Below are 27,992 nucleotides of genomic sequence, written 5' to 3' on the forward strand. Positions count from 1 at the left end.
GACCACACTTGCCGAAACCCGGGATTGAACCAGGGACCTTTAGATCTTCAGTCTAACGCTCTCCCAACTGAGCTATTTCGGCTGCTTCTGAATGGCAATATGTTCACTTATCTCTGCTTTACTTAAAAGTACTTTCTTACACTTTTGTCTCATTTCTTATTTGGACATTCTAGCAAAATATGAAATGGAAGTTTATGCTGTTTGCATATTTCATATAAAATTTTAACTTTTTTAGTTAATGATATCTTTTTTTTTGTTTTTCTTGTTTGTTTCAAATAGAGGATCTCACTTATTTTGCCTACCCTGGCTTTGCATTTAATATCTTCCTATGTCAGTCTGCTAAGTGTTGGGGGCTTATAGTTGAGTACCACCATACTCGGTAATAATATTTTCAACCTTTTTCTTTTAATATATGCATTTAGGTATACAAAATTGCCTCTGAGCTTTAACTATATCCTATAATTTCAATACCTTATTGCAATTCAATTAATCATACTTTTAATTTTTTTCATATATTTTTATTTGACCCAGAAGTTATTTACAGATGTGTCTACTACTAAGACTAAGGGTGCCGTTCATTGGTAGAGCAATTGCCTAACTAAGCTTAAAGCTATGAGTTCAATCCCTAGTAACATCAAGAAGGTAAAAAAAATGCTGCTTAATTTCTAAATAGTGAGATATTTTCTAGATATTTTTCACTGATTTATCACTTAATTTAAATTTGTTATTTGAGAGAATAGTCTATATAATTTAAAGTTAAAATTTGTTGATATTAGTTTAAGGTTCAATATATATGGTTAATTTCTTGATCCAGCCTATGGTAGATCAAGAGATAGTTCTTGAAGCAATAGAGCTGTAACTACCTACATAAGCCAGTAAACAATGCCCCAGAGGTCAAAGGGAATTTTGTAAATCTTTCTCACCTTGGGAGAGTGATGTAGCAATGACCCATTTTTAATCTATTGAAAATGTATTCTTTTCCTAATAAACTTTCCTATCACTTTACTACATTTCTGTATCTTGCCTAAATTCTTCTTACACCGGATGGGACCAAGGTAAATAACTATACTTCACTTTCTGTAACACAGCCACACACTGCTAAAGTGAGAACACTGATGGGGGCGAATAGGAAATTTTCGATGTAGCTTGGAACTTTGGGCCTCTAAATTTTGATCTGTGTTCTGTGCCAGTTAAGAGGTCTCCTTACCTAAAAAGAAGAGAGGAGGAGGAGGAGGAGGAGGAGGAGGAGGAGGAGGAGGAGGAGGAGGAGGAGGAGGAGGAGGAGGAGGAGGAGGAGGAGGAGGAGGAGGAGGAGGAGGAGGAGGAGGAGGAAGAAGAAGAAGAAGAAGAAGAAGAAGAAGAAGAAGAAGAAGAAGAAGAAGAAGAAGAAGAAGAAGAAGAAGCAGAAGCTCTTCCAACATGGGAAAGCCCTCCCAAAGCCAATAGTATTGTAAGATGCCATGTAAAAGATGCTTTTGCTGAGCCTGTGGATTAACTTACAGCAGGATAAAAGTTCAGCACTCAGACTCCTCAGTTTGCATCTGTACCCTTTGATCTGAGCCATTCTTTCCTGCAGCTGCTTTGTAATCTGCATTTGGGCTCCAGAAAAGGCAGAATTTACCACCAATAAGCATCTTGTGATTAAAGGCAAGTTACCTGTCCAACAGTGAAGTCCATCTCCTCATCATCTTATGGCAAAAGATGGAACTGCTCCAAAGGAAAAGAACATCCAAAAGCTAAGGGACTACCTGCTGGAAATCAAGGACTCTTCCAACAGCTTCCCATCTGACCAACTCTGAAACAACGAGCTACCAGCCCATCCAACCACCCATAACTGGGGAATATACCTGTGACATGGGGCTGTTTGAGCTATGTGTACTTGGGGCCTAAAACCCTGATTTCAGTATGAGCTTTCCCATCCTTGCTGTAGGTGATTAACTTTGTAATGACTGAAGAAAAAGTAACCATCTCCTCTGAGGTAGCTTCTGTACAGAATGATATTGATTCTTTTCAGGGCCAACCTCCACTACCCCTTTTTGCCTCTATGCTGCTGGCTAAACTCAAATCCCAGTAAGACCCTAAAAGTAGGGTGCAAAGTGTGACCCAAAAGATAGTGTGCACAGAAATATTCCATCATCAAGTACAAGTGATAAAGACATCAATCAGGTCAGGGCAGAGCATGGAATGCACGAAGGCGCAAGTAAGGTACATGTGGGTGAATAAGGTAGACATACTTTATGTGCATGTAAAAGGATAAAATAGGGAAAATAGTTGAAATTGTGTAGGTTTTTTGGTTTTTTGTTTTTTGTTTTGCCAGTCCTGGGGCTTGAACTCAGGGCCTGAGGACTGTCCCTGACTCCTTTTTGCTCAAGGCTAGCACTCTACCCCTTGAGCCACAGCACAACTTCTGGCTTTTTCCGTTTATGTGGTTCTAAGGAATTGAACCCAGGGCTTCATGCATGCAAGGCAACCCCTAAGCCACATTTCAGGCCAGTTGAAATGGTTTTAAGTGGAGTGAGGACAAGGGAGACTGACAAAGGGGATAAAGTTGATTAGGTACATTGTATGCATACATGTAAATGTCACACTGAAACCCCCTTGGACAAGAAATATATGATAATAAAAATTCTTTTAAAAAATATGTGGCCAAAACAGCCTCGTTTACAGGTGGTTCTTCATAAGATGCTGCCACCTCCTGAAAAAGGATGGCTCTATACTCCCTACCTGGGCCATTCTGAATGACAATAGGAAAAGGAAATCTCACTAGGCAGAACTTTGGCCTGTTACATTGGGGAAAAGGTTCATAGATAAATCTCTTTAAAGAATAGGATTTTTAGAGGCTGTGCCCTTGAGTGCTGACACGTGGGAAACAGTGATGGCCTCCTCTGCGGTAGTTGCCACACAAAATGATACTGAGTTCGGGTGACAGCTGCAAAGTACAGGATAAGACAGTTTTCCCACTTCCCCGGCAAGCTAAAGAATCCAAAGAAGGAGAGTAGGAGGGAGAGGGAATTTCTTTGAAGCCATTCAACCAGGCTATGAGATCTCCACATGGGAAGAGGAAGTGATTTGCCTATTTGATTTTCCTCGCCATGTTCGAAATCGGCCAACTGTGCCTCGCCATAGGAATCTTTGCGTCCTCATCATGGAAAATATAATCATCCCAGCTTCTATCTTTTGAGAAGAGTGAGGGGGAAAAATGAGTTCTTATGAAGGTCTGGAGCCGTGGAGGGAAGAAAACATGCTCCAGGTGAGGCTCGAACTCACAACCTCGGCATCACCCGCACATATACTGCTGTATAAGTACCGCGCGCTAACCGATTGCGCCACTGGAGCATGCTTTGCCTGCATCGACCATGCGCCCCCTCTACAGAGTCACGAGCGCGCGCAGGGCTGAGGGGCCGGGCGGGAGCCCGCAGGGTTGCAGGTTGCCACACTGTAGCTCTTCCAATCAATCAGTAAAATATGCTTTGTTCAATATATATATATATATATATGTGTGTGTGTGTATGTTTGTATGTATATATATATATATATAAAGAGAGAGAGAGAGAGAGAGAGAGAGAGAGAGAGAGAGAGACCCTATGCCACACCGGGAGCCGCCATTTCCCAAGAAGAAAAGGAAAGGAGCTGTGGTCTCTCCCCGCCTTCGCTACAGAAATCCAGCGATTTTCGTGGAGCCCTTGGGTTGCCCAAGCACAGCATCTCCGCGCCGATGGCTCCAGACGCTCTTTACCTGAACCCCCTCGCCCTCAGGGCGTGCGCTGCAAACACGCCAGATGTTCCTGGTCACACATCTGTTCACTTTCTTATTCAGGAATCGCCGGGCTGAGCATCAAGCCTTGTCCCAAGCCCTCCCTCAGCCTGCCTGAGAGGTCCACGCTGAGTCTCTGACACAGCTGGTCCAGCTGTGTGACTTGAGCCCACCTCTTCTCAGCTCCCTGGCTTCGAATTGAAAGGGTCAAATTCTTTTGTTTGTTTGCTTTTTTTTTTAATCTGGAAAGTGTAGCTGTCAAGAAATATACATACATATATTTATAAATTTATATTTATATTGTATGTTTATATTAACATATTGTAAGGAAATATATACCATAAAGAATTACTAAAGGAGGAAATAGCCTGCCTCTCACTGAGCGCATGAGGAAGGCTAAATGAAGAAGATGGAGGCATGAGACCAAAAGCTAAGAACTAAGAATTATCACTGTATCAAGGGATATCTTGAAGTATCTCTTTACCCCATTAGGCTGTAGCAGCGAGGCAAACATGCTCTTAACCGTTCACTAATGATTTTTTTGCCTGAAGCTCTGGGTAAGCGTAGCCTGGGTAAAGATCTTAGGAGGAACATTTGACAAAACTGATCTTTGTTCTACTTCTTTTCTTTTCTTTCCCTGCCTCTTTTCTTTTTTGTCTGATACTAAGACTTAAACTGAGCAATGGATTGGCTAGCACTCTTATCAACTGAGCCCTGCCTCCAACCCCGATCCTTGATCTAAAAGGAAATCTTGCTAAAGAAAAAGATGTGTCTCCCCACAATGGATAATTAGACTTGGTGATATTTCCCATGTGTGTTCATTGTTTGTTTGGTTTTGCTATCCTTTCCTCCTCTTTATTCAGCCTATTGACAATTCATTCCAGAGTGAAGGGAAAGTTTCTTATGCTGACAAAAGACAGATCCATAAGTGACAGAAAACAGTTAATTTATATGTTATTTATTACCAGAGTAATGATTGTGAGGGTTCCAATATGTCATAGCAGGCTACTCAGCCCAATATGCCATCTAAGAGACAATTTATGGTAAAGAGCAGAGAAGGCAAATTTATTATGTGGTATGCTATGGGAAGAGGAAAATAAGCATTTCAACCCTTCTTTGGGGTAGAGACATGAGCTTTAGGGTTTTTGTTTTGTTTTGTTTTGGGCAGTACTGGGGTTTGAAGTTTGGGCCCTCGGCTTGCTAAGCAAGCAGGTGCTCTACCACTTGAGCTATTCCCTTAGCAAGCTTTAAGTATGAATAGGAGAATTAGAGCAGAGGATGAAAGATACATCAAAAGTGTGGTCCAGTTGCTCATTATCTCAGTATTGCTTAGTTCCCTCGTCTTGATAAGATTGTTGCCATGAGAATCACTTCAACTCCTATCACAAGTTGTTTGTCCATTAATTAGTCCTGTCCTTCCTAGACTCCAAGACAGCTTCAGTGTGACTAGGAGAGACTCAGAACAAAAGACATAGATAAGAAATTAGACGCAGGGATGCTAAACTTTTCTCCTGCTCCTGGTTAACTTGTGGGCTTAAGCACTTTCCCAGTACCTGTTATAATGACTCGTGTATATACCTAAAAGTGCTCAGGGATGACAATTTCAAAAGCTGATGCAAATTTGAGACTTTCATACTTCAGTATGTGTAAAGATCCAGAGGGTTTTGCTGGTGGAGTACTTACTTAACTAGGATTGAAGTTTCTAGCTAATAAGACCAGAGACTAATGATATTCTTTTGGAAGTAGGTAATTGTATTGTATACATGGAGCTGGGTCAGTTAGTTGGTGTGAACCATCCAGGAAACTGATGGCCCTAGACCTTTAAGTGGTGGACAAAAGGCCTACAGTTTTTGTGGCAAAGAAGATCAGAAAGAGTGGGAACAAAGCTCTGCAGAATCCAGGGGGATTGAAGAAGAAAGAATAGCTCAGAAAAGGGATCATTTAACACGCTCTGAAGTTGTACTTTATGCCACAATAATCAACACCCTTCCGGAATCAGAATAATAGTGGTTAGGTACATATGGAGAAACTGGTATTTTCTCTGCATTTGAGGAACAATGATTTCTGGGTCTTCAAAAGGTTTGGAGTATTGATAATCTGTAAAGCTTCACTTAAAAGATTCAGTGCTCCAGTTATACCATCTATGTCCATAGATGAAAAATGTTCTGTTATGACTACAAGACTTCTTCCAAAATGGTGTAGTGGGTCTGTAAAGGCTGCTCCTAGGAGTATCTCCTATGAAGTGGGAGAAAGAAAAAAGGGAGGGAAGGAGGAGGGAGGGAGAGAAAATGGAGAGGGAAAGGAGGGAAGGGGAAGAAGGCAGAGAAAGTGACAGAAAAGCAAGGAAGAAATGAAAGAGAGAGAGGAGGAAAGGTGAGATGAAGCAAGAGAAAGAGAGAGCGAGAGAGAGGAAACAAACTGAGGGAAAGGGTACTTTGGGTGTCTCAAATCATTATTTCCAACACCCATGTGGCAAAGGCAATAGAATTTTGAGTTCAAGGCCACCCTGGGCCTGGTGATACCCTCCCTAAGCAATGATGAGACAGAAAGGTTCTGTATTGCTATTATTATCAATCTGGAAGAGCCAGCTTCAACTATTGAAGATGCTAGAATTAAAAGAAAAGATGGAAGAGTCAAAAGCTCTTATTATTTATGCAAGGGAATGCTATATCGGGAGCTCCAATTATTAGAGGAACAAGTCAGTTCTCAAATCCACCAATTATGATCGGTATAACTATGAAAAAAATTATTACAAAGGCATGGGAGGTTCCTACCTCATTGTAAATTTGGTCATCCCCTAATAGTGCTCCGGGCTGACCCAGCTCAGCTCTGATTAGAATGCTTAGGTCAGAGCCTACCATTCCTGCTCATGCACCAAAAACTTAGGTATGAAGTTCCAATATCCTTGTGACTTGTTGGGAATAATCAATGGTTAATGAACATAAGTAGGGTAGAATGGCTGAGTAAAGCATTAGACTGTAAATCTAAGCATAGAGGTAACCCTCTTTTTACCAAAGTCGTGAGGTGAATTTTCATGTTGAATTGCAAATTCAAAGGAGCAGCTTCAATTCTTTAGATTCACATTAAAATTTACATTAGATTTATATATTATTTAAGGTAAATTTTAAGTTGAACTAAAATTCTTAGACTGGATAACCAGCTATCATCAGGCTCGACAGGCTTTTCACCTCTACCTCTAAATTTTGGGGCTATTTAAAGGTAGCTCGTCTGATTTCCGGGTATTTGGCTATAATTCTTTTTGTCAAATTTGTTCCAGTTAATTCATTATGCAAAAGGTAAAAGGTTAAATCTTTGCTTTATATTACTACAGACATAACAAGAAAAATGATTTGAGCCCATTTTCGGATCAATATTTGTAGATGTTAACAAACAGAGGTTAGAGTGACGAATGGGAAAGGGAGAAAGAAAGAAAGAAAGAAAGAAAGAAAGAAAGAAAGAAAGAAAGAAAGAAAGAAAGAAAGAAAGAAAGAAAGAAAGAAAGAAAGAAAGAGAAAGAGAGAGAGAGAAAGAAAGAAAGAGAAGAGAAAGAAAGAAAGAAAGAAAGAAGAGAAAGACAGAAAGAAAAAGAAAGAAAGAAGTGGGATATATATTAGTGTACTTCACTAGAAACGCAGAAGCATTCATCTTCTGTGTAGCAGAGTGGCGCAGCGGAAGCGTGCTGGGCCCATAACCCAGAGGTCGATGGATCGAAACCATCCTCTGCTAGCGTTTTCACTCCCAACTTTATAGCACTAACAAAAGTGCTGCCAGCCCTAGAGTACCATTGGGTTATATAAATAATACCATCTTAAGTATCGGCCACTTTAAGTTCTGCTTATATAAATAATATAGTCCTAAGTATCAGCCGCTTTGAGTTCTGCTTTCATCGACATTTTAAATATCTTTAATAACGTTTCGGGAAACAAAAATCATCGTAGGTATTTTCTACGTTGCCACTTGCCACAGCAACATTGTTTTAACTGCTTGATTCTCTTGAAGTTGCTCCATTACTGAAAACGTTGGTGAAGTGGGTGCTGCTTATCTCCATATCGTCTGGTAAACTGGGTAAAGGGTCCGACCTTCTTCCTCCAACCTGCCTGTGACCTCTAAGTCTGCACTCATTCTAGGTGGGAATATTCACTGCCAACGGCTGTCGCCCTACATTTTTCCTAAGAAATAATGCACAGCGATTGTGGAAAGAACAGATAGTATGGCGAACATTATAAAGGTGGGTTGTGGTGATGAGGCCTACTGTGGTGATGAGTGCTACCCAGCGCTCTTGAAAACAACAACAAAAAAAACCCGCTTCAACAATTTCCAAAGTCTTGTTTCAAAGGGACTGTTTAGTGATTACTTACTTTAGCATATGAAGGGAAAAGCGCTACCACGAAGCCTGGATAGCTCAGTCGGTAGAGCATCAGACTTTTAATCTGAGGGTCCAGGGTTCAAGTCCCTGTTCAGGCGGTGTTACTTTTGTGTGTGTGAAAATTTCTTCTAATTACATCTCTTTAAAAAATATACATAAAAATGTAAAAAAATATATATGTATATATATATATATGCCTATATCTTGAAAGGGGAAAAACCTGTTGCATTTTTGTACTACTCAAATTTAGCAAACTTTTTAAGATACATCTATTTTTTTTTAAGCTACATCTTGAAAGGGGGAATACTTATCAGCCAAAACCAAAAAAAGATGCATGTCTTTTTACTAATGATCCTTTCCAATGGAAATAGAAAAAGATATTGTGCAAAATGAGTGATGGAATTACTGGGAAATACACTATTTAAAATTTTTTAAATGAGTGGTTATTCCTGGGTTGGTAACTCTAATGTGAAATCTAACAGTGACCTTGTATAGTCTATCTCTGTGGTGGTTTGTTTGTTTTGTTTTTTAATGATTTAGATTGGCTATTTTTCGTATGCAGTAAATTTATCACACTTTGCAAAACAAGTCCCTGCTTGAAAATTGTATCTAAATAGGAATTGCCTTAGTGGTCTTTCACATTGCTTTTGTCATTACCCTGGATTTTGCATTATGGTAAATGACGCTGGTCCGGAAATCTTAGTACAATGCTTCTTTGCACATCGTGCTGCTTAAACCCAATTAAAAAAAATAGAAAATTAGAAAAATTAGAAAAAAAGTGCCAGGATGTCAATGTTGTTTGTTTTTCTTGACCAGCCTCACAAGATTGAAGTAAATATTGCTCTTAAGTCTGTTCATGTGCCTGATCTTTTTTTTTTAAATATATTTGTTCATTTGAAATAATCACATCCATAAAATTGTGAATACATTTTGTATTTTGGGGTTTTTTTTAGTGTGTGTTTTTTTTTTTTTTGTCTTCTCTCTTCTTTCTTTTTTTTCTTTCAACCCAAAACATTACACTTGCTAGGCAAGCGCTTTGCCATTGAGCTACATCCCAGCCCATATGTTCTATTTTTAATGTCATTTTATTTATTTATTATTAAAGCATTGTACACAGGGGTTATAATTTCTGTAAGTCAGACAATGTCACTTCTTCTTTCACTTCCCTCCAGATTTCCCATCCCAGCCCTGCATAGTTCATTTTTTACATAGTGTATATTGAATGCCATGACTGTATTAGTTCTCATTCTCTATTTTTTGATTTTTCATGTTTTATGCCTATGTGAAACACAACATTTTCAAAGTAAAAAATGTGCAAAGAGATACTTAGAGAAGTGTTTTAGTCCTTCACTGCTTCTTTCCCTTTTCTTCTCTTCAACTTTTCTAAGTCATTCCCATCTAACCAGTCTGTCTCACCAGTTTCTGCTTTACCCATCCTTCATTGCTGTTTAAATAGACAAGCAGGTATAGATAGGCATAAAAAGATAATAAAATGATTATTATAAAGATGTATGCAAATATTATGAACTCTCTACTCGTGATGTCATTCTGAAAACAACCAAAATCTACTGAAAAATGAGTGATGTGATCAGAATTCTGATGTGGAAAATTTATTGGGAAAATACTGTTGCCTTGACACAGATTCTTTATGGGTCTCTACCATTAAAAACTTTGCAAAAGCATTCCCTACCGTGCCCAAGTCCGTGATAACAAAAGTCCGTCGAAGTAGTGGAGAAATTCCATTCCTAAAATGAGATTACTAGAATACTAGTGCTCAAAATGAGCACTTATTTCATACCAACAAGTAAAATCTAAGATCTAGATTGTAAACTAAGATCTTAACCAAAAACGCCCTGTGAAGTCCCAGGGGAAGGTGTGCCTTGAGGTGAGAAAATGAAGGGAGGATATTTCCAGTTGAGAAAGCTTTTGAAGTTTAATTCATTTTTAGAACGAGGAATACACATTGCTTTGTTATTAGGGTACATGAGGAATCCTTTACGGGTTTCTGTTTTGTTTCCCAAAAATTCTCCTCAAAGAAAAACAGTAGTTCTATAGATAACGTTGTGGGCGCCCTTTCAATTGGGCTCCCTTTCAATATTCTTTTTTTCTTTGCCAGTCCTGGGGCTTGAACTCAGGGGTCTGCGCGCTGTTACTTTGTCTGTGCATGTGGTGCTGAGAATCTAGCCCAGAGTTTCATGTATACGAGCCAAGCACTGTACCACTAGGCCATAGTCCCAAACCTCAATATGTTCTTGTGTCCTGCTCTTTAGTCCAGCGGTGAAACTCCCTGTCTGTCACATGGGAGATAGGGACTGAGTCCCTGATGGGGAGGCCCGGATCAGGTAGTGTTAGCCTTTGAACTAAAATAGCAATTTTCCTGGAATTCTTCTGGGTTTGTTTCTACATATGCTGTTTTGTTTTAAGTAAAATTCTCGTATCGTGGCACATTGGATACCTAATAAAGTGGCCATTGAATCATGGAAATCTAGCTATGCTTCCTTTCTGGCAGAAGTGTCCATTGGGCTCCACGATCGGCTAATTGGTAACTCTCATTTGTCATTTGTTGTGGTTTGAAGTGCAAGAGATGAATTTGCTGTAGGGTGTACCAAGGGTTCTAGATCATTGCTGAAAGTTGGTGGAGGTTGGGTTGGCTTGAAAATCATATTAGTTCTAGAATGACATCTGCTTCCTGGATGGAATAGAAATATAGAATTATACAAATAATTTGTGAGACCAAAGCTCAGGAAATTTCAGATGTTATTATAATTTATTGAGAACAGACTATATAGATAATGTTAAGGGAGATTTTTTAACTTGAATAATAATAACTTAATGACTTAATAATGACTTCTAGTCAAATACCAGGGAAATTAAAAAAAATCACTATCGCCTGAACAGGGACTTGAACCCTGGACCCTCAGATTAAAAGTCTGATGCTCTACCGACTGAGCTATCCAGGCTCCCAGATGGGTATCTTATTTATTCTATAAATGAGTTCATTCAATCACCAATTCACCATCAGTAAGAATCAGGAGAATCCTTGGTTACAAGAACCATAAGAATCTTCCAGACATTTGCTCAGTCATCTAAACTATTTCTAGATTATTTCACTTTAAATTTTAAACATTGTACTTTCATTAAACAAAGGAAACAATGGGTGTAATTGTTGGGAGAATGAAGATTATTTCACAAAGTAATTAGTAAGGAATGAAATTCATTAGTCTATGCAAATAAACCACAATGGCAGGCTCCCTTACCAGCCTGGAGGAAGCCACCATTTTTTAGGAATGACCAGAACAAGAGGGCTGTTTTTATTTTTGCCCACCAGCGACTTGAACTCTGGGCCTGGCCATTGTCTCTGAGCTTGTTTTGCTTAATAGTAGCACTTTACCACTTAAGTAACAGCACCACTTCTGGCATTTTAAATAGTTTATTAGAGATGAGAATCTCACCATCTTTCCTGCCCTGGCTTGCTTCCAACAGCAATCTTCAGATCTCAGCCTCCTGAGTAGCTAGGATTATAGGTGTGAGCCACTGGTATTGACCTGAATAGTATTCTTGACAGACTCAAAAAATGGAGGACATATAGATTATTTGATTGTCTGGACTTGAGATATAATTCAATCATTTCTGGTCTTCATTATGAGTGTCAACAAGTCATGTTATGGATTATGGAGATTCCTACTTAAAGAAACAATTTTCTTTAAGAGAAGATTCTAAAACTAACATACTTTTCAATAATCCCACACAAACCAGTCTGAGTATCTCTACCTACCTTATAAGTTCTTTCTAAGCCTACCTCCAGCTGTGTTGGTACTGAAGGGGAAAATTATCTTTTTTTAGGTATCTCAAAAATTATTTCACTTGTGAGAATTTCTACTATAATTTCATTTTTCCCTCCCTTCCTCCCTCCCTCCCTTCCTCCTTTCCTTCCTTCCTTCCTTCCTTCCTTCCTCTCTCTGTCTCCCTCTCTCTCTCATTCTCTCTCTCTCATTCTCTCTTCCTTCCTTCCTTTCTTTCTTTCTTTCTTTCTTTCTTTCTTTCTTTCTTTCTTTCTTTCTTTCTTTCTTTCTTTCTTTCTTTCTTTCTTTCTTTCTTTCTTCCTCTCTTGTGCTGGTAGTAGAGCTTGAGCTCATGGCCTCATACTCTTGCTTCAGCTTTTAAACTCAGGGCTGTTTATCTAGAGTCACTCCACTTCTAGCTTTCTTAGTTAATTGGAGAATCATGATCCTCACATCTCAGCCTCTTGAGGAGGCAGGATTACAGGCATGAGCTATTGTACCTAACTAATTTCCTATTTCTCATTTAATTTTAGCTTGTGATGTTGTCACATAAGGGATGAACTGTGATTCAGTGTCATATGATGGCTCTTGTAGATGGTAGAACCAAGTATATTATTTGTTCAATATGATGCTAAGAAGCTTGCCCTTTTTTCTTCCTGATAGAGAATGCTGTTGACTAACTTTGCCATGTGTTAATTCTTTGGCACTGCTGCCAAACTACCATGTCTAGTCCAAATCAGCAGCATCTCTACTTAGATTATGATAATGTTCTAACTGTGGGGTGTGAATTTGAATCCTGCTAATAGTTGACTCAACATCCTTATTCCTTCTACTTCTTTGCATGATGGTAAAATATTTAAGCATTACAGTAAGATTTTAAAAAGTTATAGAGAAATAAAGAACTACCACCAAACCATTTCTCTTTTGACCATTGTCCACAAACGACAGTTTGTAATAGTGCCATAATGGATTTATAGTCGTTGTCTATTTCCATAGGAAATAAAATTAAGGGTAGCTACCAGTTAGTTGATGGAAACATTTCAGTTTAGAGAGATGATTAAAGAGAGTGACAGTGAGTGTTGGGAGGGAGGGCAAGAAAGAGAGAAAGAGAGAGAGAGAGAGACAGACAGACAGAAAAAAAGAGAAGGAAAGAAAAATTATTATATTCCTAGGTGATGATGATCGATAATTGGTCAACTAATATCTTTATTATCATATATCACATTCCTTCGCTTGACATCCCCTTTCCTTAGGCCATAGAAACGAACAGGACAAATAAAACAAGAGAGTAAAACAAACAACCCAGTGGCTGAATAAATGTGATGGAAGTAGAATCAGGCAATAGTGAGAAGTACAGACAAGATTGCACACGACTCCCGCCAAAATTTCATTTTGAGGAGAGAATAAGCAAGAGAGCTGGCTCAAGAGGTCTCTGCAGCCAGTACTAATATCCATAGGAATCCTCTCCGATCACCTCCGAGAGTGAGTGGAAGGAGGGGAGCGCAGAGAGGTTAAGCCTCTAAGGTCGGTGGGCTCTTCTGAGACACCTTAGCCAAGTCCCACAGCAACCAACTCCGGCTTTCAACAAAAGTCCTCTTATTTCGGCTACTGTCATGCAAGTCTGTTCAGAGCTAGTATTTCATTCTATTTATTCTATGTACAAAAGTGATTGTCTTTGGCCGTGATCATAGTAGAAAGTCGTACCATGCCAGGCGCCTCACTTGGTGTCAGGATGGCCGAGTGGTCTAAGGCGCCAGACTCAAGCTTTGACTTCCCAGGTTCGGGACTTCTGGTCTCCATGTGGAGGCGTGGGTTCGAATCCCACTTCTGACACAGTTTCTTTTGGTCTACAATTGTGACATTCATTTCCTTGTATGGTCATAGCTCTGTTTGCTTTTTTTTTCTTTCTTTTTTGGTCCTTCATTACTTGATGGGGAATTGAGATAGCACTGTAATATTTTAACTGGTAAAGCTAAGTTAAATTGACTTGTATGTATATCGTGGTCCCAGACCCTCCCCCCTCCTCTCCAGGCATAATAAGGCACATTGGGAAGCTTTCTTATGTATGAGAGAGTAGCCAGGGCCTGGTGCCTCAAACCTCTAATCCTAGCTACTTCGGAGGCTGAGATCTGAGGATCGTGGTTTGACGCCAGCCGGAGCAGAAAAGACTCCGATCTTCAATTAACCACTCAAAAGCTGGAAGTGGTGCTGTAGCTCAAAGCCAACCCAGGACAGAAAAGTCCCCAGAAGACTCTTCTCCCCAAATACTAAATTAATCCAAACTTACGCAGTTGTCCTGAGGTATTAATTGAGAAAATATCCTGAGAAAATATGTTAGGTACAATTTAGCAAAAAAGACAATTGTGAAGACAGTTGAGAATAATATCAGTAGTCTCTATTAATCTTTATGACTGAAATTTGCCTATGAAATTAGCTATACATAAATCACTACTTATGATGTGACACTGGCTTGAATATGACAGACATTCTGGCTAACCACCAGACATTTCCAACAGTTCTGTGAGTTTTGAGAATACAGATACTGGATTTTATTTTTTTGGAAAAGCAGGTTTGTATGAGCTGATTCTTTGAAATGTAATTTTCAAAAAAATATCTAAAAGAAAATAGAATAGATATGACTAACAAGAAGAAAAAAAAGAAAGGAAGAAAGAAAGAATAGGAAGGAAGGAAACTTTGCTTTATTAGGGAATGTACTTTGCTCAGAAAGAAAATGTAGAGATTAGCCCATTCTTTCTTTATACCACAATAACCATTCAAAATGGAGGAATACTCCTTCTCCTTCCTCTGTCTTGGGGCTAGAACTGTAGGCCTGGGCGCTGTCCCTGAGTTGTTCAGCTCAAGGATAGCGCTTTACCACTGGAGCCACAGTAGTTAATTGGAGGTAAGTGTCTCATGGACTTTCCTACCTGGGCTGGCTTTGAACCATGATCCTCAGATGTCAGCCTCCTGAATAGCTAGGATTACAGGCACGAGACACTTGGTGTCTAGCAAGTTGAGGAATTCTTGAAAAGCGTATTTTCCCCCATTTCACTCTCTTCACAAGCCAAGGAGCTCTTTTGGAGGTCTCCAGTTGAAGATAGTCCAGACCGTTTAATGCCAGGTAATCTAGACTTGAAATGTGAAGTATTTATAATTATAATGGTACAGTTCATGTTATGGAATACTACAATTTTTTTTTTTTTTTTTTTTTTTTTTTTTTTTTTGCCAGTCCTGGGGCTTGGGACTCAGGGGCTGAGCACTGTCCCTGGCTTGTTTTTGCTGGAGGCTAGCACTCTGCCCACTTGAGCCACAGCACCACTTTCAGCTTTTTCTGTTTATGTGGTGCTGAGGAGTTGAACCCGGGGCTTCATACATGCTAGGCAAGCACTCTACTACCTCCTCTGCCCCCATTAAAATGTGTTTCAGCTTCCTGGTATTCATTTTGTTATGCTGTTTGTTAGTTGTTCACAGGAGTTAAAATATTGGAGTCCTCCTGAATATACTGAACCTGTATGTTTTCATATATGTTTATAATTCAGATCTAACTTATCCATTTGAGAGAAAACATGTTGCGTTGGACCCGGGTAACTGCAGCCGTAGTCAGGACACGGGGGATGCAAGGCGAGTGAACCAATGCATGCTTTATTTCAGGAGGGCCAGGGTTTATATAGGGTTAGAAATCAATTTCATAACTTCAAGGATAAAAATTAATACAGCATGATATCCATCTCAAATACAAAAGTAGAGGCTGTTACTACTGTGAGGGAGAAAACTTAATACAAAAGCTTCCCTATTACAGGAGGTAGTTACTACAAAGATTGTTGATATCAAAACAAAGGATTATAACCAGTCGAGGCAGAAATATAATTATCTCCTAGCTACTATATAACTTTGATCTTGACTTCTCCATTGACTCTTGAAGAGACTTCCCTATCTACAGTGAGAATTTATCACTAAAGGCAGCTGGTCAAGCCAGTCTCCTGAGGGAGACTCTGTAAGGGGGAAGGGGAGATTCTCATAACAAAAGGTGGCATCAAACACAAAGAAACTCTTTAGTGGGAATATGTTCCCAAGGGCCTATTAGTATGCTAATAAGGCATCAGAGTATCTGTGCCTAGGCTAAGTTTTCCACTGGTCAGAGAAGTTAATTCTCCCACAATGTTGTTTGTGTTTCTGAGCCTGACCTACTTAAAGTAAGTTTCTCTTTTCCATTCATTTCCCTGCAAATGACATTCTGTTCTTCCTGAGAGATGAGTCCACAACCTTTTTCTTTTTTTTTTTTTTTTTTTTTTTTGCCAGTCCTGGGCCTTGGACTCAGGGCCTGAGCACTGTCCCTGGCTTCTTCCCGCTCAAGGCTAGCACTCTGCCACTTGAGCCACAGCGCCACTTCTGGCTGTTTTCTGTATATGTGGTGCTGGGGGATCGAACCCAGGGCCTCGTGTATCCGAGGCAGGCACACTTGCCACTAGGCCATATCCCCAGCCCCAAAAAACTATGGCCCGTACGGGGATCGAACCCGCGACCTTGGCGTTATTAGCACCACGCTCTAACCAACTGAGCTAACCGGCCGACGTCACAACCTTTTTCATTGCTCTTGTTTTCCTGTGAGATGACACAGCACCCTCTCATGAGTGAGCCACTTTTTCAATTTTTTTTCCTGCTAGCGATAAGAAAAGGATGGGAACTAACAGGAAAAGCAACCTATTTCATATAGTACAGAATGTGAAGCATAATATCGACATTACATTTAAAGCCCTAGGCGAATTTTCTTGGGCTTGGCCACGTGGCTACTGTATATGTTCTTGATACATTGTATATTGTATATATGTCTACCTGACCTAGAGAAGGGAAAGAAAAACAGGGAGTAAGATATCACAAGAAATGTACACACTGCCCTACTATGTAACTGTACCCTTTTTGCATAACACCTTGTCAAAAAATTTGTGTTCAATTAATAAATAAATTAAAAAAAAAAAAGAATGTGAAGCATGTACAAACAGGACTACTGACTATATTTTGTCAAGCCATATGATATAATTTTACTATTGGAGTGCTACCTCACAGGGATGGTAGTCGTGGCCGAGTGGTTAAGGCGATGGACTAGAAATCCATTGGGGTTTCCCCGCGCAGGTTCGAATCCTGCCGACTACGTCTGTTTTAATTTTTTCTTAGTGACTAAACCTACTCCTTAACAGTCTTGCAGTGCTCAGAACTTTGCTCCAGATATCTGACTCATCTTCCAAAACTACAGCGTCAAGATCCCTGCATCCCACAACCACCCAGAGAGACTCAAGAACTGGATCAACTGGAATTTCAGTTTCGTAGGTGGATGCTTTTGCCCTCTAATGTTGTGGTTAATGAACTTCTTAATATATTAAAGAGACTTTCCTGAACATCTTCATGCATGATTTCATTTGAGTGAGTTTGGTTCATAGTTATAAGTAGTTTATGTGACATAAAGAGAAACCCAAATTCAAGGTCTACTTGGTAGTTTTGTGAATTTCCTGGAATCAACATAGACCTGGTAACTACAAATATGTGAAGGAAAATAATCCCATGACTGAAATTGAGCAGAGTTGCACAATAAAAGATTTGCAAACCTCAATTTCTGGGTAAAAAAGATGTATAAATTCCCTCAGTTCACTGAGATTCTAAAGCAATCAATCATATAATAAACATAAGACATTCAGTATAATTCTAGTATATCTAAGAATAAATTACTTGGTTTTGTTAGATCTTGGTTGTTATTGCTCAGGGCTCAAACACACTAAGCACATATCCTTTATCCCCAGCCCTTCATTTAGTTTATCTTAATGAAAAAAGCACAAGATAAGCACTGTCAAGATTCTTAGTTAATGTGAGAATTGAGGGTATACTGTACAGGTTAGTGAAATTAGCAAATAAATAAATTAGATCCCTCAAGGTTTTCTTCAAAAAGATATTGGGAATAAATATAGATTAAGATTTTTTACTATTATAAACCTTTAGTAGTGTTCCTATATTTCAGAAACAATTGTGAGAGCTGGTTTAGTAGGAGAGGTTCCATGGTGTAATGGTTAGCACTCTGGACTCTGAATCCAGCGATCCGAGTTCAAATCTCGGTGGGACCTTTTTCCCTTAAAAAGAACTTATTTATTCTGCCTGGAGGAAGACGTTACACAGTGGACAGACATACTTATTAAGTTTTGCACTTAAATATCTCCTGTGAGTTTTTCTCAATCCCCAGAACATTGCATCTCCACAATGAGAGAATGAATTTCACTGTACAGTTTTAAGTTATGGAAAGAAAAGAAGCATCAGAAGTTAATAAAAGAAGAAAACAACAAAATCCTGTAAAATCTACTGGAACCAGGGGAAAAAAAATCTCCAGGACAAGAGATGTGGCTGTGTGATAGCATGATTGTTTAGCATATACGAGGCTATACATTTGAGCCTTAGCACCATATAAAAAAAACAGCAAGGAATATCAAACAGATTTTGAAATAGCTTGTTTTCTGTGCACATTACAATGATAGTTTGAAATTGTTCAGTAATTCACATATAGAAAACAAATGTCTTTAATGGTGTGGGAGGATGCACAGTTAATAGTATTTCTTCTATCTCTAACTTCCATCTAGCTGTAAAATTTCTGGCTCCAATTGACAAAGGCCACTGAAACCAGCATATGTGTATATAAATACAGAGAAGAGACTCACAGACACAGAAACCAAATGTGAAAAATCATAGATCAGGTGAACTCTAAGTAAAATGGACATATAAGGCTCAAGATATTCTAGAAATAGCTACAGGTCTAATATCTTTGAAAGTCAAAGACTTGGGAAAATGTATCGTGATATTTTTGCAATATCCATCTGGTCATTGAAATGATTTGCATTGCCATTTTGTTTTGTGGTATCCATAACTTACCAAATATCTCTCTTTGTCAGAATTCTTCACAATTATAATTTTATCTTTAGTCCAACCTTATAACTAAGGTGAATGAATATCCTGTTTTCTAACAGCTTCTCCATTTAGGGCAAAGTTCCCCTTCTTTTGGTCCTCCTGCAAATCATTCAACCAAGCCAAGGTCGTAGATTATTTATCCCTTCCATTCTTCTTTTTTTCCTCCCTTCTTACCTTCCTCCCTTCTCTCCCTCCCCTCCTTTCCCCTCCCTACCTTCTCTCATTTTGAAGCAAGGTCTGGCTACTTGGAGCTGGATTTCTAAGTGGAGAGCATTCTCCTTCAGCCTCCTGAGAGCTGAGGTGATAGCCTGACTCTGTGTGAAACAGTTCCTCTTTTAGTGTGTGTTCTACTTTGTTACAGTGAATAACAAGCACAATTGTTCTGTGGGAATCTGAGAGTCCAGTAGGAGGGCATTGACACTATCCATGACCTTAAACAGTTACAATTTGGTTTTCCAGAGAATTCCACTGTTATTTTGCAGTTTATATGGAAGGAAAGGAAGCATCCGATGTTGAGTACATTATTGCACACAGTTGATACATTGTGTGTTACAAAGGTTGAGCACATTAGCAGCTCTTGTAAGGCCCCTTTTCTGGCAAGGTTTTTGTTTTTTGTTTTAACTTCAGTAGTATTTTTTTTTTAAGCGGCTATGTTTAAGTTACTATGCTAACATTTTACTCCAGTATTTTTTGTGAACCATGTTATATTTGCATTTGCTCTTTTAAAAATGCTGATACTTCTGCTTCATAAGGAAGACAAAGTGGGAGAGGGGGAGCAGAAAGAGAGGGGAGAGAGGTGAACAGATTCAATCATAGTATTTAGCATACACTATGTGAGAAATTAACTGTGCAATTTGTGAGCAGGGACAGGAGGGGGAGTTGGGGGAAAGCAAAGGAAGAGGTAACATCGTCCAAAAGAGAAATGTACATATTACCTAAATTGAGAAAGGTAACCCCTCTGCACAACACCTTAATAACAATAAAACTGCAGTAACATTTTTGATATGAATAGTAAAGTGTCCCATTCATAATTACTACGTTTTACTTGTTCAATTCACTACATTCTACTTCAATATGTGCAGCGACATTAGTTTTGTTCATTAGCTCACCTATTTTCAAGCAAAATGATTGAGTAAAATCGTTATCTGAATATATCCCACTTCATTGACATACTCATAGGTAGCCCTACACTTATGGGAAAAATCAATGGGATATTGAACTAAACAAGTTGAGTTATATGGTGGCTAATTGAATGGAGTCTCGTGGACTTTCCTGCCCAAGCTTGCTTCAGATGGCGATCTTCAGATCTCAGCCTCCGGACAGCTAGGATTAACAGATGTGATCCACTTGTTGGCATACCTATATTTATTTTCCAATGTGCCCTGATCAGATTCATTCGCTATATCACATTTATCTATCACTGGCCCACAATTATTATGAACCCCAAGGTTATCATCAATCTATTAGAGTCGGAAGGGCTGTTGGAATGACTTCCTGGCAGATGATGTGGGTCAGTAGTTTTCTGACTTTCAGAAATCTCCCTGGCTAGTGTAGTGGTAAGGAAGACTTTAAAAGTTGCTGGTAGAAAACTGCAGTTCGCTTCATATAAAAGCGTAGTCGGCAGGATTCGAACCTGCGTGGGGAAACCCCAATGGATTTCAAGTCCATCGCCTTAACCACTCGGCCACGACTACCTGTCTAATTGTTTCCTGGGGAATGAAGTAAACTGAAAATAAATGGGTGGCGTGTTTGGCAGCAGGTCTGGCAATAAAGAACTTCATAGTTCCATCCAAGAACTATGAACTCATCCCTCTTTCTCATGAATGAAAGAGTTCTCTCAGAGTAAATTAAGAATCAATAGATGGTATTGAAGAAAAGGCTCCTAGAAAAGCAACTCAGACTCTCTGGGTGTTGGAGCTTCTTGAAGCCACTGACATTAGCAGATATATTCACTCCTATTTCTCAAGATTCTGCAGAAAGGAAGTCTTTTTTTCCAAGTGCTCTTTAATCTCTTAAATGCTGCAGGGAGAAGGAACAAGAATGAAGGGGAAAGTGGGAGAATAGGGATCATCTGCTTATACTAAGAATTAAAATTTACACCAGGAATTTCTTCAATGGCATTCATTAAAATGATTTGATTAAAAAAATGAAGACATAAATGTCAATAAATCTAGTTAAATGAACTGAGTTGATTTCTGTCTCAGAGATGGGTGGTTTATTCGGAGGATACTTGAAATATGAATGGTTCCTTATGACTATGTCAGGAACTCTGAATTACAGACTTTATCTTTGGATTCTGGGAATGAAGGTAGATCATTGGAACATGAAACTGCATTTAGACACAAAAGGAAATTGACATCCACCACCCAGTGTTATCCTGCCTGATAGGGAAAAGCTCTCCTATAGGTTTTCCTTCAGAAGAACAAGGATGATGGTCCTTTCTTTCTGTTCTTACAAATGTTTGTTGGTTTTACTGCCACATCACTTGCCAGACTCTGTGTTGTCATTTAATCTTTTAAAGAGTTTATAGCCTTTGACACAGTTAAAATCATTTGGGGGATTACTGATCATAGTCCTGGGCCAACTCCATCCGGTGCACTACCTAGGAATTAATAAGAAGCCCACAATAGAATGCTTAAGCTTAAATCTACAGTGGTTGCGAGAGAGGTGTCCATTGGTGTGTTGTAACAATCCATGCAGGTGGTTCTGATGCCATAGACATTTGAGGGCCTCTCTCCTAGGGAAATAATTTCAAAAGAAAACATGTACTCCACAAAGGCATTTCATTCTCATTTGAATTATGAGAATGAAAACTAAATATTGAAAGTGACACATTTAATTTGAGAGAGGTGTTGTTCTATCTGCCTCATAGACACTAAAGACAAAGACACTGAAAGCAACATGTTGAGGAACTAATTACTCTGGGAAAATGTTAGTAATAAAATGTTTACTGGTGCAATAGCATCTGTGCAAATGTTTTTGCATGTGGAATCATCAGATGGAAGGAAGGGAATACTGCACATTTATGCTATAATTCCAAATTCCTGTACTTACAGGACACTATGTTGAAAATGAATACAACCTGAAGGTGGGAATGGGAGGGAAAAACTGGGAGTGAGGGAAAGTGTGACATCCAAAAAGAAATGTACTCTTTATCTGGCTTATGTGACTATAACCCCTCTGTACATTGCAATAACAATAATAAAATAATAATGATGATGATGATTATGATGATGATGATGATAATACAACTCCACAGCCAATGTTAGAACTTGTCAAAGTTGCTGAGTGTGTCCCATGGGTTCCCATCATAGAAACTGAGATAGAAGGCAGCTTGGCGTATAGAACGATTTCTTGTTTAGTCTCTTCTCACCATATCATCAGAATAAGGGGCTTCCTAGGTCTGAGGATTAAATGTTACTTCTTAACTTAATGCCATTAAGCAGAAATATTGATGACAATTTCACCTGAGACAGCTAAACGCAACATGGTTCCTCACCCTTGAGAGCATTCATTACTCCTCTCAAGTAGTTGTGGCTGAGTGGTTGAGGTGATAAGCTTGAGAACCATCAGGGTTTCCCACTGTAAGTTTAAATCTTGCCAACTGCTGTGACTTCTTTCTTTTGGAAAAAGGACCTTCTGCTTGTAAAGGGAATATTTATCTCATCAGCTATGTTTTTGTCTGGCAGTTTGATGGAACTTGTTCTCACTTCTTACCATGATGGATCTTCTTTCTGAAATAAAAAGTTGAAGTTGTTGATCATCTCCATCCTGTGTTTCTCTTCTCTTGAATGAGACCAACCATTTATTTACTTTTTCTCTATGATTTCTTTGGATGAAATTGGCTGATTGTTTTCCCATAACACAATTTTCCATTTTTAATTGCTAACTCAACAAAATGTATCATGGTTAGATACTAATATTATCTCTCAGAACAATTAGAATTGTAGAAACTTGCTTTATGACAAACAAGGCAAAAGTTCGTTTCTAAGGTCCCATGTGTGTTTAAAATTTTTCTCTTCAGAAATTGCAGTGTTTAGAATTCATATTCATTATATAGAAGTTAGGTAAAATTGGGCTGGGGGTATGGCCTAGAGGCAAGAGTGCTTGCCCCATATACATGAGGCCCTGGGTTCAATTCCCCAGCACCACATATACAGAAAACGGCCAGAAGTGGCACTGTGGCTCAAGTGAGAGTGCTACCCTTGAGCAAAAAGAAGCCAGGGACAGTGCTCAGGCCCTGAGTTCAAGGCCCAGAACTGGCCAAAAAAAAACAAAAAACAGAACTTAGGTAAAATTTAGAAGCTTTTGTTTATTAAAGCTTTTACATCTTTACAGGGTTTCCTCACCTCCCCCCTACCCCGTGTGTGTGTGTGTGTGTGTGTGTGTGTGTGTGTTTATGGTGCTTGGGATCAAATCCAAGTTCTCTTGTATGCTAGTCAAATGCTCTACTAAACACTACACCCCACTATCTACTTTTAATTAGTTTCTGGGATTATAGGTTGTGCTAAAGACTTCTAACTAATAGTGTGGGTGTCTCTCCATTTTTTTGTTTTGTAATTTTACCTCACACATTTTAGGAGATCCCTTTTTTTTATGTCTCTGCCTTTCAAAACAATAAAGTATCCAAAATAAAATGCCATTTCAAGTATCTATGTATTGGTGATGGCAATTGTCACCTTAAGTGGTTCCTACAGTAAAAAAAAAGATAACACCTAATCTAAAAAAAAAATCTAAGCTGAAATTAGAGAGAATTTGTATTCTTATGAGAGTTAAAGGGAGTACTTAAGAATAAGCCGTCATAAATGTCATCATCAAATTTGATGATGCTCTCTATAAACAAACAATAGAGGCTTATTCTGTTTCTAGTTCCCAGGCTAGGCTTAGAAGAGGTGGGAAAACTGGTAGTTTCATACAAATGCTGGTTTGTGACCAGACAGAGTATTTTTTGAACTCTGATATGAAAAATTATAAAGGAGTATGCTCTGAGAGGTCTTCAACATTATATAATGGTCATACTCACTGGACACTATATGAAAATGAACTGGATATCTTGTGGGTGCAGACAGGAGGGAAAAACGGGAGAGAGTGACAGAAAGGGGGACCTGGTTCAAAAAGAATTGTGCTCACTACTCAGTACTTGAGTCACGTAACTATAACCTCTCTGTATAACAATAAAAAAAGAAAAGAAAAAAAAGAAGTACCTTACTTTTGACTCCCTTTCACATTCCTGTGCTCAATAAGAAGAGAAAATATTCCAAATCAATGGCTGACCCTCAGTGGGGATCTCAGACTGTATTAAGAAGGAGTCAATTATACTTTTCCATCACCCTCTAATCTCTAGCCACTTTTCCCTTCTGCTTATCTCATTTCACTGTTCCAAAAATGTAGGAGGCACCAGTACCTCTTGAACCCCTTTTGAGAAGAGAGAGATACTCAAAGAACTGGCTTGACTAGAATCTCAGTAGGTGTGGACACACATTTAGCTTCACAATTTACAAAATTGAGATTAGTGAATTATGTGACTACAATTCAAAGGTAGTATTCATATTTAAAATCACATATGGATGACTTTGAACACTATTAGTTATAATAGTTTCTTCAATATGGAAAGAAATTTGAAGTGCAGGGCATTTCCTGTTTGTCACCCACCATCTTCTATATTTTTATAAACTCCCTAATAATGACTTTCATAATTGTGTGTTTTGTGTTGAGGAGCATCTTTTTCTGAGAAAGTACTTTCCCCCCTCTATTTGCCACATGCCCTGGAATTCTTGAACAGGTCCTCCTTACTCCTATCTCTCACCTACCTCCTCAAAAGAGAAAGAAATTCATCCATGATATAACAACTACAAAGAAATAATAGTTCTCCTTTTTTCCTCCCTGGCTGTCTGACAGTCTGCCATCATCATGAATGACACAGTAACTATCTGAACCAGGAAGTTTATGACTAACCGACTATTTCAGAGAAAGCAGCTGGTCATTGTCACTGGGAAGGCAACAGCACCTAAGATGGACATTCTGGAAAAACTTGCTAAAATGTACATGACCACACCGATGTCATCTTTGTATTCCGATTCGGAACCCATTTTAGCTTCGGCATGATTTATGGTTCTTTGGGTTATGCAAAGAAAAATGGGCCCAAACACAGATTTGGGAGACACGCCCTGTGTGAGAAGCAAATGATCCCGGGGAATCAAAGAAAGAACGCAAAAGTCAAAGGCCAATGCCAGAGCTGGCAAAAAGCCAAGGAACAAAGACACTGCAGTGATTTGACCTGCTGCGCTGGCGAAGTTTTCATGAAAGGATTAATAACCTGTAACAGCCTTTAAAAAATATGTTAGGGAAGGGGGAATGAGGGAGGAGGTAACAAACAGTACAAGAAATGTATCCAATGCCTAACGTATGAAACTGTAATCTCTCTGTACATCAGTTTGACAATTAAAATTAAAAAAAAAGTTAGCTCACAATCTTGTTCTTATAGTCATTGTCCCACTTAAAGGGAATTGATCGGTAGTCTCTCGAAGGACTGAAGATTGCCGACTAGGGGCTGTGCACCAAGAACAGACTGGAAATAACTCGGATTGTAAAGTGGTAAAAGAAATACAAGTAAGAAAGAGGCAGAAAGAAAAACAAACAGAAAGTCCTAAACTTACTAATATTGATTTGAAAGAGCAGAACGCCCGTCAGCAGAGTGGCGCAGCGGAAGCGTGCTGGGCCCATAACCCAGAGGTCGATGGATCGAAACCATCCTCTGCTAGCTCGCGTTTTACGTGTTTTTCGAACTCCGCATTCCAGGAGACAAGATTGCCTTTCAGAAAGTATTCCAACTTTCTTCAAAGCTCAAAATAAGGAGAAACGTTCTGTGACTGTGTCCAACTTGTTCCTTTCCATATGGTTTCCTCAACACCTTTGTCAATGTCAGCTAGTCACAGGCCTGTTTCTAGAATCTCAGTTCTATTTCGTTGATCTCTGTTAATCTTCATGCGATTACCATATTGTCACGGTTACTATTCGATATTAGTCTCAAATTTTGGAAGTGCGAGTCATTTTACTTTTTTCTTCTTTTTCAAGGTCTGTGCTGGCTGTGCTGGGTCCTTTGGAATCCCAAATAAAATTTTAAAATGAAGTTTTCTCCAGTCAGCCCTCCAGAAGAAGCGAGCAAACCTTTCAACAGCCGGCTGCGGGTGTCTCTCCTGTAATCCTGGTTACTCAGGAGGCTGAGGTGTCAGGATTGCAGTTCGGAGCCAGTTACCAGTAACGGCAGGAAAGCCCGAGAGATTCTTACCTTTAGTTAACTGCCAGAAAAAGCCAGAAGTGGAGCTGATATTCAAGTGATAAAGCACAATCCTTGAGGGAACAAAAAAAAAAAAAAAAAAAAAAAAAAAAAAAAAAAAAAAAAAAAAGCTCCAGAACATCGCCTAGGCCCTGAGTTCAAGTGCAGGACTAGCACCCGAGAAAAGAAAAGAAGCCTTTTAACAGTAGCATCTTTCCCATTTCCTCGGGCCTCTGCTTTAAGCACCCACTCCAATTTTCCGGGGGGCGGGGAGTGGCCCTACTCTCTATTTTATCCTTAGTTACCTTTTCCTTCTTCCATCCTCTCCCTGCAGTCCTATAGTCTCTGCTGATCACTACTGGGATCCCCCAAAACAAGCAAACCTGCCTTTCTCTACCTCCTCCTGTATGTAGGGTTTACAGTCCCCTACAAGAATGCCCCTCCACACCCCACCTTAGTCTCTGGTGGTTGGCCCTCATTTTCTTAGGCAAGTCTGGCCCTTTTTTTCTTTTTTCCTCTCTCTCTCTCTTTTTAAAGATTGTTCTGGCTATTTTGGGTCCTTTGAGATTCCAGATTTTATATAGTTTAAAATCTCTCATAGTATTTATTGACCCTCTCACTTGAGAGGGTACAAAACTGGCAACTATGGAACCCTCCATGAGTTCACAAACACTGTTAGGGACCATAGACACCTAGCTGGCTGCTGAGCCCTCTTGCATTGATTATACCACCTGAGTGTAATTAATAAGTTTCACCATCTCTAAACTATAAACAGAGTTGCTAAGTAATTATCAACTTTTGTTAGTTAACCCAAGTCTTGTAAGTAAAAAGACAAAAATACACCAGTGCCTGAAGCTGAATGAAACAATGTCTTGGAGATTCTCCTTTCTCAGAGAGCTTATTCCATATCAACTTCTTACAATACATCTTTGGGACAATAGAATGAGACAAAATACCCAACAGGATACAATGGAACCCTGTTCTTTTAAACCTTATCAAGGTCTCTAAGAAGACTTTAATATGTAAGATCCTTCTTGAGAAAGAAGCACAAAAGTGTGAGGCAGCATTAGAGTACTTAAATACTAATGAAGATCTGAAATCTGTGATTGTCCTAATTTCCATATACAGGACTTTCACAATATTTGAGAACCATAGATACCTCACAGGTAACATTTTATTTAGGATATTTGGTGCTTTAATAAAAAGATCAGGGGCTGGAAATGTGGCTTAGCCATAGAGTGCTTGCCTAGCACGCATGGAGCCCTGGGTTCAATTCCTCAGCACCACATAAACAGAAAAAGCCAAAAGTGGGGCTGTGGCTCAAGTGGTAGGGCGCTAGCCTTGGGCAAAAGGAAGCCAGGGACAGTGCTTAAGCCCTGAGGTCAAGCCCCAGGACTGGCCAAAAAAAGAAAAAAGTTAATATCATTTGTGTAACTAACAGAAATAAATTTCCAAATTTAAAAAATATAAAGATTAAGAGATATAGGAAAACCATATTTAAACGATTCTTAAAATGCATAAGGAAAAATGATAGACTAATTGGCCACTTACTTAATTGACAATACAGGATGATGCCAAGGATATCCAAGAGTTGAAAGAATTCTCTAAGAGAACTTACAGTTTAGAGGAGGGCAACTTGTGTGGCATTCAATAGAGGGTACACACAGAGTCAAATCTTGTTCATCCTGCAGGAAGAGGATTGACTACTGCTGACTGCTATTTATCCATGCGATTTCACCCCGTCAATGACCTATGTCTCATAGCTCCAGAGAGACACACTAAAGAAGAAAGTATGTAGGAATGAATAAATGCAGAAGACAAGCACTGCGTCTACAAAGATTTATTGGTATTCTTGTTTGAGGAACAATAATA

The 27,992-nt window shown here is 39.1% G+C and overlaps 11 non-coding genes across 11 annotated transcripts; 6 read left to right on the plus strand and 5 right to left on the minus strand.

Annotated features, from left to right (window-relative positions):
- Positions 1-9: 9 nt before the first annotated feature.
- On the minus strand, positions 10-82 carry Trnaf-gaa. The gene has a single exon. It is a non-coding gene; the product is annotated as a tRNA-Phe (tRNA).
- A 3,160-nt stretch (positions 83-3,242) lies between these two features.
- Trnai-uau lies at positions 3,243-3,336 on the minus strand. Its single transcript has 2 exons — positions 3,299-3,336; positions 3,243-3,278 (listed from the first exon to the last, which is right to left on the minus strand). It is a non-coding gene; the product is annotated as a tRNA-Ile (tRNA).
- A 4,072-nt stretch (positions 3,337-7,408) lies between these two features.
- Positions 7,409-7,480, plus strand: Trnam-cau. Its single transcript has one exon. It is a non-coding gene; the product is annotated as a tRNA-Met (tRNA).
- A 665-nt stretch (positions 7,481-8,145) lies between these two features.
- Trnak-uuu lies at positions 8,146-8,218 on the plus strand. The gene has a single exon. It is a non-coding gene; the product is annotated as a tRNA-Lys (tRNA).
- Positions 8,219-11,007: 2,789 nt separating this feature from the next.
- On the minus strand, positions 11,008-11,080 carry Trnak-uuu. Its single transcript has one exon. It is a non-coding gene; the product is annotated as a tRNA-Lys (tRNA).
- Positions 11,081-13,628: 2,548 nt separating this feature from the next.
- Positions 13,629-13,735, plus strand: Trnal-caa. The gene is made up of 2 exons: positions 13,629-13,666; positions 13,690-13,735. It is a non-coding gene; the product is annotated as a tRNA-Leu (tRNA).
- Positions 13,736-16,397: 2,662 nt separating this feature from the next.
- Positions 16,398-16,471, minus strand: Trnai-aau. Its single transcript has one exon. It is a non-coding gene; the product is annotated as a tRNA-Ile (tRNA).
- Positions 16,472-16,971: 500 nt separating this feature from the next.
- On the plus strand, positions 16,972-17,053 carry Trnas-aga. The gene has a single exon. It is a non-coding gene; the product is annotated as a tRNA-Ser (tRNA).
- Positions 17,054-17,940: 887 nt separating this feature from the next.
- Trnaq-cug lies at positions 17,941-18,012 on the plus strand. Its single transcript has one exon. It is a non-coding gene; the product is annotated as a tRNA-Gln (tRNA).
- Positions 18,013-20,456: 2,444 nt separating this feature from the next.
- Positions 20,457-20,538, minus strand: Trnas-uga. Its single transcript has one exon. It is a non-coding gene; the product is annotated as a tRNA-Ser (tRNA).
- Positions 20,539-25,532: 4,994 nt separating this feature from the next.
- Positions 25,533-25,604, plus strand: Trnam-cau. Its single transcript has one exon. It is a non-coding gene; the product is annotated as a tRNA-Met (tRNA).
- The last annotated feature ends 2,388 nt before the right edge of the window (positions 25,605-27,992 follow it).

Source organism: Perognathus longimembris, chromosome 6 (genome assembly GCF_023159225.1).
Source record: "Perognathus longimembris pacificus isolate PPM17 chromosome 6, ASM2315922v1, whole genome shotgun sequence".
NCBI lineage: Eukaryota > Metazoa > Chordata > Mammalia > Rodentia > Heteromyidae > Perognathus > Perognathus longimembris.